Here is a 9,471-nt window from a genome sequence, read left to right as displayed (position 1 = left end):
GCACCTATGCAACTCCTGTTATGCAGTGACAGTCTTCTACCTCTGTCACACAGCATAGGTCACATATTGATGGAATCTGTTTCCTTATAGGACAGGGCCTCTTCTTCCCCCAGAATCCTTCATGAGTCATGTTATCTCAATTTGTTCCTTAGTCCTGAAACTCTCTGTTCCCAGTGTTCAGCTACAGGTGGATGGATTCTCCTTATTGTCTTCTAAGTTGGTTAAGTATATTGCAGCAGCATCCATGCACTTCAGTCTGTGTCTTAATTCATTATACAACCAAAATATCACTTTCAACATCTACTGAAGTCAGCCATTTATCCCCAAAAGCAAGCCTGTACTACCACTTACGAAATCTATAAGAAACATTGAAAAACAGACACAGACTTAAGAAGCAAACATATTTACTTACAGTTGGGTTAAATCATTTGTTATACGAGGAAAGTTTCAAGATAATGTTCAGACAAACAAATGTTAAGTAAAAAGATAAGGATGGATGAGATTTTTCTTAGTACGACGCCAAGGTCAGATACACTGTACAAAACAGGCCCTACTTTCTCTTAACAACAACAACAACAACAAAAAGACAAATAAAGAAGAGGTGGAGGGAAGCAGAAAGGGAGAGAGGAAGAAAGGGAAGAATAAAAGAAAGAAAATTAAAACCAAATAAATGCTGTCTTAGTTAGAGTTTCTATTCCTGTACAAAACATCATGACTAAGAAGCAAGTTGGGGAGGAATGGGTTTATTTTTGTTGTTGTTGTTGTTTATGAAAAAGGAAAAAAATTTTATTGGAAATTCTCTGCATGTATATTTCAGATGTTATCCTTTTCCCACAATCCCATCCCGCTCTCCCTCCCATTGCCTCCATGAAGGTGCTCCCTCTCCCAAGCATCCTCTCCCACCTTAGCACCTTGGCAGAGGAAAGGGTTTATTCAGCTTACACCTCCACATTGCTGTTTATCATCAATAGAAACCAGGACAGGAACTCACACAGGGCAGAAACTTGGAGTCAGGAGTGGATGCAGAAGCCATGGAGGAATGTTGCTTACTGGCTTGCTTCCCCTGGCTTACTCCACATGCTTTTTCATAGAACCCAGGACTAACAGCCCAGGGATGGCACCACCCACAATGGGCCCTTTCACCCTTGATCACTAATTGAGAAAATGCCTCAGCTGGATCTCATGGCGGCATTTCCTCAAGGGAGGGTCCTTTCTCTGTGATAACTCCAGCTTGTGTCAAGCTGACACGCAAAATCAACCAGTATAAATACTATGTAAATTTTCAACACAAGTTAAAGATTCAGTAGGAAACTTTTCACCCTGACAGATGAACAGCTGTAATCTGTAGCCCAGGAATACTTAAAAGTTCTCGAAAGCTAGGCCATCCAAAAGATAATAAAAGGACACTCTTCAAAGCACACAGACTCTCTGTTGCAATCCATTTCTATCCCCATTCTCCTCCCATAGTCTGCATTAGGTTTGGGGGTGTGGGGGAGGAGAGTGGAGATTACATTTTACTAGGCCTCCCACAAAATGCTTTGGACACATTTTCACTTGATTATCAAAATTCTCCCACATCAAAGATACTATAAGACCAGTACTTCAGAGAATGAGGAAACAGAGGCCAAGAGAAAAGCTCAGCAAAGTTGCCCAGGGCCATGAAACTATGTATTAGGGCAGAAATGTGGATTTGGGTCGGTGTGAATTCAAAGCCTCACTGTGAAACGCCGTGGTTGCCTTGCGAATCCACATTTATTCAGGACTCACATCAATATTAAACACTCTTCTTCCCCAGCCAGGCCTTTCCCTTGTTGCTGGGTGAGTGACCGTGCTGTTAGTCATCACGGTGGAAGGAAACCTTTGTGACAGTTAGTGGTCTCTGCGCATGTAGGGGACGGAAAATAAAGCAAAGTCGGCTATTTGCATAAATAGAATCCACTGGAATGTCAGCAAGCACACACTAGCAACAAATGTGGAAACAAGCCAAAGGCAGATAATACACCTCCACTTGCTTCATACCCACCCTTGTCCCCAAACCCTCCATCCCCATCCCTGCCAGGGAGCATGTCCTGTCAGATAAGCCCAAGCCAGACAAACATTGTCATTTAAACTTTAGCCCATCACTCTGATCCCGATCGGGTCCAGGTTCAGGCTCAACACCCAATTGTGAGTAGAATTTGCTTTGACATGTACCTGGCTGTGATAATCATGTCCCTGCCTCTACCCCTGCCCCACTTAACCCCACGGCCTCATGTGTCAGAACGTGACATCCCAGGTGTCAGCTGTGACACTGAATGTGCAGAGCAGGGAAAAGATGGACAATGACAGCAGAGGCACTAGGAATGGACTTCTGCCTGGAAGGAATACACTGGATCTACCAACTTCGTGTCAGACAGTCTGGGAAAGCGTAGCTGTGCTGGGTGCAGTGGAATCTGGAAAGTCCTTTGCTTAAGTGTCATTCTCTTATTTCTAGGATACTTTGAGTTATTCCCCATGAATTTGACAACAAGCAGAATTTTCTCTCTGCAAAGGCCAGGTGAACGAAATGATGTCATAAATCATTGGCCCTGGACCACTAGTTCTCAACCTGTGTGCAGTGACCCCTTCCGGGACTTGAGCAGCCTTTTCACGGGAGTCACATATCAGATATTTACACTATGGTTCTTAACAGTAGCAAAATTACAATTATGAAGTAGCACTGAAAATAATCTTATGGTTGGGGGGGAGTCGCTACAACATGAGGAACTGTTGCAGCATTAGGAAGGTTGAGAACCACGGACCTAGACACAAAGCAGGAAAATTAGTCAGAAGCCAGCGGTGCATGCAAATCCAAGTGTGTAGCTTTCCACAGTTTCTCCTTAGTGGGAAGGAATATACTTCAAGCCTCTAAGTAGATGCCTTTATCTACAGATAGTGCTAAACATTTCCTACACTCTGGCTTTCTGTTCATTTGTTAATTAGTGTGTGTGTGTGTGTGTGTGTGTGTGTGTGTTCATAAGTTGGTTTTGTTCTCCCACCATAGATGTCCTTGAGTTCCAACTCAGGTTGTCAGGTTTGTCAACAAGTGCCTTCGCCTTATGAGCCACCTTGCTGGCTCCAAATATCTCTTTTCATGACACTTCTCACCTGGAGCAGAGACTTAGGCACATCAGGTATCTTTTCATTCCCTTGCTTAATCTCTACTGACAAATCAGAAAAAATGCAGAGACAAGTAGGATCTCCCAGTCCCTGAGCCAGCGTGGGATGCACTTCGCTGTATTCTGTGGGATTTTTAAAAATGTGCAGGTTCTTGGCTGAGCCATGCTGGCCTTGGGGGCTATGAGGGCAAGGGCTTACCACAATGATGTTGAGTGACCTGGGATTGGTGACTGCATGACAGGTTGATGAGTGCAATAGTTACAGGAATTTTTTTGTGAACCTTTGTGGACTCCCAGAAACAATATACATGGCAGTTTCCAGACTTTAGAATTTTAAGGAACTATTTAGGACTGTCACATAGTCATCAATGGTACATTTCATGAAGCAATCATATAAACTTTGCTATCACTAATGAATTATAAAGAAGGCATTTTTATGTACAATAGCAGGTTTTCTCGAGAATAAAAGTGGGCATAGGTTATATATAGGTGTAAAGGGTTATAGATTTTTACATATCTCATCTATTGACACAAATGCATAGAGATATAATCCACCACCAGTAAGAGCCTTTATCCCAATGATACAGTGGTTGGGAGGGGGTGCTCTGCTTAGGATGTAAAGACCTTAGATTAAAAGTCAGGCTACCCAAGACCCAAGCTTGATCCCACTACTAACATCTGTGTCCCAGAGAGTTACAGCATCTCCAGAGTATGCTGCCTCCTCCTCTATGGGACAGAGTAACAGAATGCCTCAGAGGGTCGTGAGGACTGAATAAGGCTGTGAGTGCAAAGCATAAACAAAGAAGTACCAATTCATTCATCCTTTAAATAAGAAGACTAGATGAAATGAGCTGGTGTCCCATTCAGTTCTGTTGTCATGGGAAAGTAGCCCAAATCACAAACAAACACACTAAAGTACCTTAGATAGAACTTTCTCTCCTTTTACTTCCCTCTTTGTCCCACCCCTTGTCTTCTTCCTTTCCTTTCCTTTTTTCCCTTTCCTTTCCTTTATTTTCCTTTCCTTCCTCTCCCCTCCCCTCCCTTTCCTTCCCTTCTTGAGACATGGTCTGATTTTATAGCAGATGGTGGTCCTAAATTCAAGGAAATTCTCTAGCCTCAGGTTTCCAAGATCTGAGAGAGAAAATTCTTCCTTGAAGACAGAATGTCTGTTACCTAGACAACACCCAAGACCTGGGACAAATCAAATTTGGGGTAAACCCTGGCAACTTCTCTATCCGTCTGTCAGTCTGTCTGTCTATCTATCTATTTGTCTGTCTGTCCATCCATCCATTCATCCATCCATTCATTCATTCATTCATCTATCCATCCATTCATCATCTATCATCTATTTATTAGTCATCTATCCGTTGATCATTCATTTATTCATTCTGTGGTCTTTTGTGGATGTTTTCATTTCCCCCTCCACCATTCTACCATTTCTGACTCTGAGTCTCATCCTATGGAGATCTACTGGGAGTGGTAAACCTGTATTCCCCTAACTTATCAGTGGGCTGTCATGTTTGACTTAAGCTCTCTGGCTTTCCCTTATATGCAGACTGATTTTCACATTAGGTATATAAGGCCAGAGATAGCTTAGGCAGAAGTAATATTTTCTGAAGTTCAAAGTATGTTTTGCAAGCATGGCAGGTTCAATACAGTGAGCCCCAGGATGGGTGCAGGTGCACCTGCAGCACCTGTATTTCCCCAACTTTTGGCCTTCACCCCATTTCTAGAATCTGAGCTCAACTGTTCCAGAAAAACACATTTATAGATACTTCTGTCAGCCCCAAGAGATTCTTGAAAGTTGACAATTGTATGAGTAACACTGTGTGTGTGTGTGTGTGTGTGTGTTTCTCATAAGTGAAGAGTGATGGTAACCCACATGCTAAGGAGCCAACAAGGCACTATAATGTTGTAAAGGTCATCTTTTCAAAATCAAAGTTCAGCTGACAATAAGCATTTGTGCACAAGGGAAGTGGCGTAAGCAGCTCCCACCAGGAAGAAATGCTTGAGCCAGGCAGGTCTCACAGCCTCACCATTACTTTAACCCATACTAACTAACCAGGCAGAGGAAGCCACACCCAGTCCTCATACCCCAGTGCTTGGAAATCTGTGTTCAGTGCTGCAGGGCTGTGTGGAAATTGGAAGTGGACAGTGGTTGGGGTTTTATTGACAGCTGCCCTGAAGGAAGTTTGTAGTTGTCAATCTCAGCTTTTCAATCTGTTCCTCTAAGGCAAAATTAATGTACATTCAAGGAGTTCATGGTATAGGTTTCTGATCCCTTGTCATGTGTGGGACTCTCTGTTTTTTATTATTTGAACAGGTAAAATAGAAGCTTTTATTCCAAACCTGCACGTCTCATTACTTTTTTCTCAACGGCAGAGACAACATTTATGATAGCACCCAAAGAGGCATCTGTATAGCAACCGAATAATCAAACGGATGAGATGATTCAAATGGCAGGCAGCCCATTCATCCCTGTATGTCCTGCTCCCTCTTCCTTCTCTGAGGAAGACTGGTTTTTTTTTAAAAAAAGACTACAAGTCTCAATAGGAAATCCGCTGAAGATGCAGGAATGAGGTTTAATGGGGTCTGCTTTGTGCTTTGCTCACCCTGCTGCCAGAAAGGACACCTGCTCTTGGAAAGAATGACCATTCATATAAAAAGAGAGAAAATAGCAACGAGACAAGCATCGCTCTGGACATACTGCACTGTGCTGACACATCTCCTAGCAGAGTAAGGCCGGCTCTGCCCCGGGATGGCACCACTCACAGTACATTCAGCCTTCCACAGTCAATCAATCAATCATGAATTAAGAAAATGCTCTACAGGCTTGCCTACAGCCTGATTTTATGGAGGCATTATCTCAACTGAAGTTTTCTCCTCTTGCATGACTACTGTTTGCTGCATACGCATGGGGACCTGAGTTCAGATCTCCAGCACCCTTGTGAAAATCTGGGTGTGGTGACCTGCATCTGTAACTGCACTCTGGGGAAGTGGGGGCAGGCAGAGACAGACAGATCCCTGCTGCTTCACTATCCAGCAGCTTTAGCTGAGTCCATGAGCTCTGGGTTCAGTGAGAGAACCTCTTAAAACATAAGGTTTTGGGCAACTGAGGAAGATTCTCAATCACACCTGCGTGTACATGTACACAGCTACATGAACTAACATGCTGACATGAATATGCACACACACACACACACACACACACACACACACACACACACACACATATAACGTGCATGTAGATTTTACTGAGACTGATCCTGTAGTCATTGCCTCGTATGCTAGGTAGGTTCTCCAGTGAAGTAAAAGCAACAGATTGCATTTGAGGAAGCATTTCTTATAAGGAATTGTTTTAGCCTTTTCCTGCAAATCTGAGTTTCATGACTCTCAAAGGTATAGTTTCAGTTGGATCTGATGGTCTGAAAACTAAGGAGCTGATGATACAAGCTTTCAGCCCATCTAAACCCTAACAGCCAGGTGTTCTGATGATGCCAAATCCAATACGAGGGCAGAAAAAAAGTAAGACTTACATCTCAGCTTCAGCTCACAACAGAGAATGTCTGCCCTTCCTGGACTTCCAATAGGCAAACTGTGGCCCACCCATCCTGGATAAGATTTCTGCTTTATCCAGACTACAGCCAAACACATGTCTTTTCTGAAAACCGTCACACACACACTCAAAAATGATGAACCAAATGTATGGGCACTCTGTAACCTAGCCAAATTGACATGAAATCATCACAAGTGCCCATCTGTGAGAGAGCCCTAAGGGACCCTGGAGGAGAATACCAGCTAACTGGAGTCTACATATAAACTTACATTCTGGTTAAGACGAGTTCTGCTCTCCTCCCCAGCATTCTTGTTGCTCCTTCTTTTGACATGATGCTAGGATTTTGTGGTTATTGCCATGTTTTGTGGGTAAGAGAATAAGTGCTGTATCTGTGTTTGAGAAGGACACAGTGACCAGAATTGCCAGGATGTCGCACATTTTCTGGTTTGTTCCAACTGGTAGCTAGCAGCAGCTCTGACTCTTAATCTAGGTAACATACCCTTGTCTCACTACCTTGCTTTCTGGATTCCTGTAATCATGAGTCCAAAATGCTCCAACAGCACCCGTAGCTGGTTGTTTGAGGGGCCCTTCTGTATCTTCTATTAAAAACATGTCTTTTTTGTGAAATGGACTAGCATCATGGGAATAGGATGCCAAAATTCCTAAAGTAGGTCCTTTTGAGTACTAGAAATGGGGTCACTCCGCCCCCTATGCTGTGCTTTCTAATTCATGTACTCTACACATCAAGGACACAGTATCACATAAAGCCACTGCTTTATAACAGTGGTTCTCAGCCTTCTTAATGCTGTGACTCTTTAATGCAGTTTCTCATTGTTATGGTGACCCCCTAACCATAACATTATTTTTGTTGCTACCTCGAAATTGTAATTTTGCTACTGACAGAAATTGTAATATAAACACCTGTGTTTTCTAATGGCCTTAGGCAACCCCCATGAAAATGTCATTTGATCTCCAAAGGGTTCCAACTCACAGACTTGAGAAGCACTGCTTTGTAAAGTATGCAGGATCCTAGAAACAGTGCAAGGTACCTATATTACCGCAAGGTATCATTTCTAAGCTGACATTGCCTTCCAGTATTCCTTTACCCTTGGCAGTGATGTCAGGTGCAAGCACATGCTTTGTGCCCAAGAGAACCTGAGAGCAAATTCCTATCACCCACATAAAAATCCCAATTTCAAGGCCATACAGCAGAGAGTAATAGAGGAAGACACTACAATATAACATGAGTTTCTGTCCAATAAAGTATCATGTAGAAGCCTTGCGAGTGAAAGCCCTCAAAGAGTGACTATAGCTAAGGACTTACAGGCAAGGATGGCAAATTCAAATGTGGACTGTCTATGGATTCCATTTAAACTCATTGCTTTTCCTTCCAAGACAGAAGAGATCTCAGGATGCCAGGTTGCCTACAATCAGCTGTTTCTCCTTCAGGGATGGTATCCCATTGGGGTCACCTGAGGGGACGATGCAGTTTTGTCTTTGCTGTTTAGACACTAATCAATGGAAATAAACGTCATTTTTGCTGAGTGGGAAATTGAGTCCTTTATTCTGTTGATGTACCCATTGTGTCAGCACCCAAATAGTCAATCAAAGAGCAGACTTCTGTGGGTTGTGTTGGTTACTTGATTGCTTATTGTCTCATCTATGGTGGAAACTCTTAGGGAACTAGTAAATGATGCTAAGATCTTTACTTTGTGTCTACACACATATGTACATGCAGTGCACTCACACATATACATATATACACACACAAACACACACATACACACACACACACACACACACACACACACACACACACACACACACACATCTTTTCCAGAGTCTGTCTCTGTTTTTTATGTGTTTTTAATTTCACATTCCCAATCACTAGCTAAACCAGTGCCAAGATGCAGGCTTTCTGTCCATCTGTCTCTGTCTCTCCATCTCTCCTTCTCTCTTCTTTTCTCTTTCCATCTCTTCTTCCCTTTCTCTCCTGTCCACTTCTATTCACACAGAAGAGAAGATCGGCGGATTCCTCGGTGGTCTTTCTATTGGGAAGATTTTCCTTCATCAGTGTGTTGCAGAGCACTAAGGAAGAGCGGTACCAGTGTTAACCACTTAAGATTTGCAACCATATACAAAGCTCCCCACCCCCAGCTCATCATTAGGGATCCCTCAAGCATTCAGAGGCATGAGCTAATGGAGACATACCACTGTGGCAACAGGAGAATAAACAGGCTGGGTTACGCAGTCATGCAGCAGACTGTGCCTGGTGGGCCTTTTTGTTGCTACTCTTGTATATAACACTCTCTTAGAAAATGACAATACGCATAACAAGTCTACTGTATTTTAAAAGTTGGTGATTCTGAATGAACCTAAGTTAAGATAGAATATCTAGCCATATGGTCATTTGGTATCCCTTGGCCAGTTACTCCATCTTTTAGGTTACTAAGAAAAGGGCTACTTGTGGTAGTTCCTTGTCAAGTGGAATATAATTCTCTGGTGTGAATGTCATGTTTCTGTCCCAAAAATATTGGGTTATATTATGGCACTTTTGTGGCATACCATAGCACCACAAAGCATCTTTCCCCACCAGAGATGCCTATTACATCACAGAGACTGCTGTGTCATATGGTCCAGTTTACAGAGTTATTTTCATAGTAATTCAAAACGTGTATGTAGCCTTTTATAGCTCTAGGATTCACTCAAAACTGCAAACTTCCATGTTACTTGGTAACAGTCAGAGCAGTATTCCCTGTGGAATCTAGTTCCAGGGCT

Source organism: Micromys minutus (assembly GCF_963924665.1).
Source record: "Micromys minutus genome assembly, chromosome: 1".
In the NCBI taxonomy this organism is placed as follows: domain Eukaryota; kingdom Metazoa; phylum Chordata; class Mammalia; order Rodentia; family Muridae; genus Micromys; species Micromys minutus.
This window is presented reverse-complemented; position numbering follows the sequence as displayed.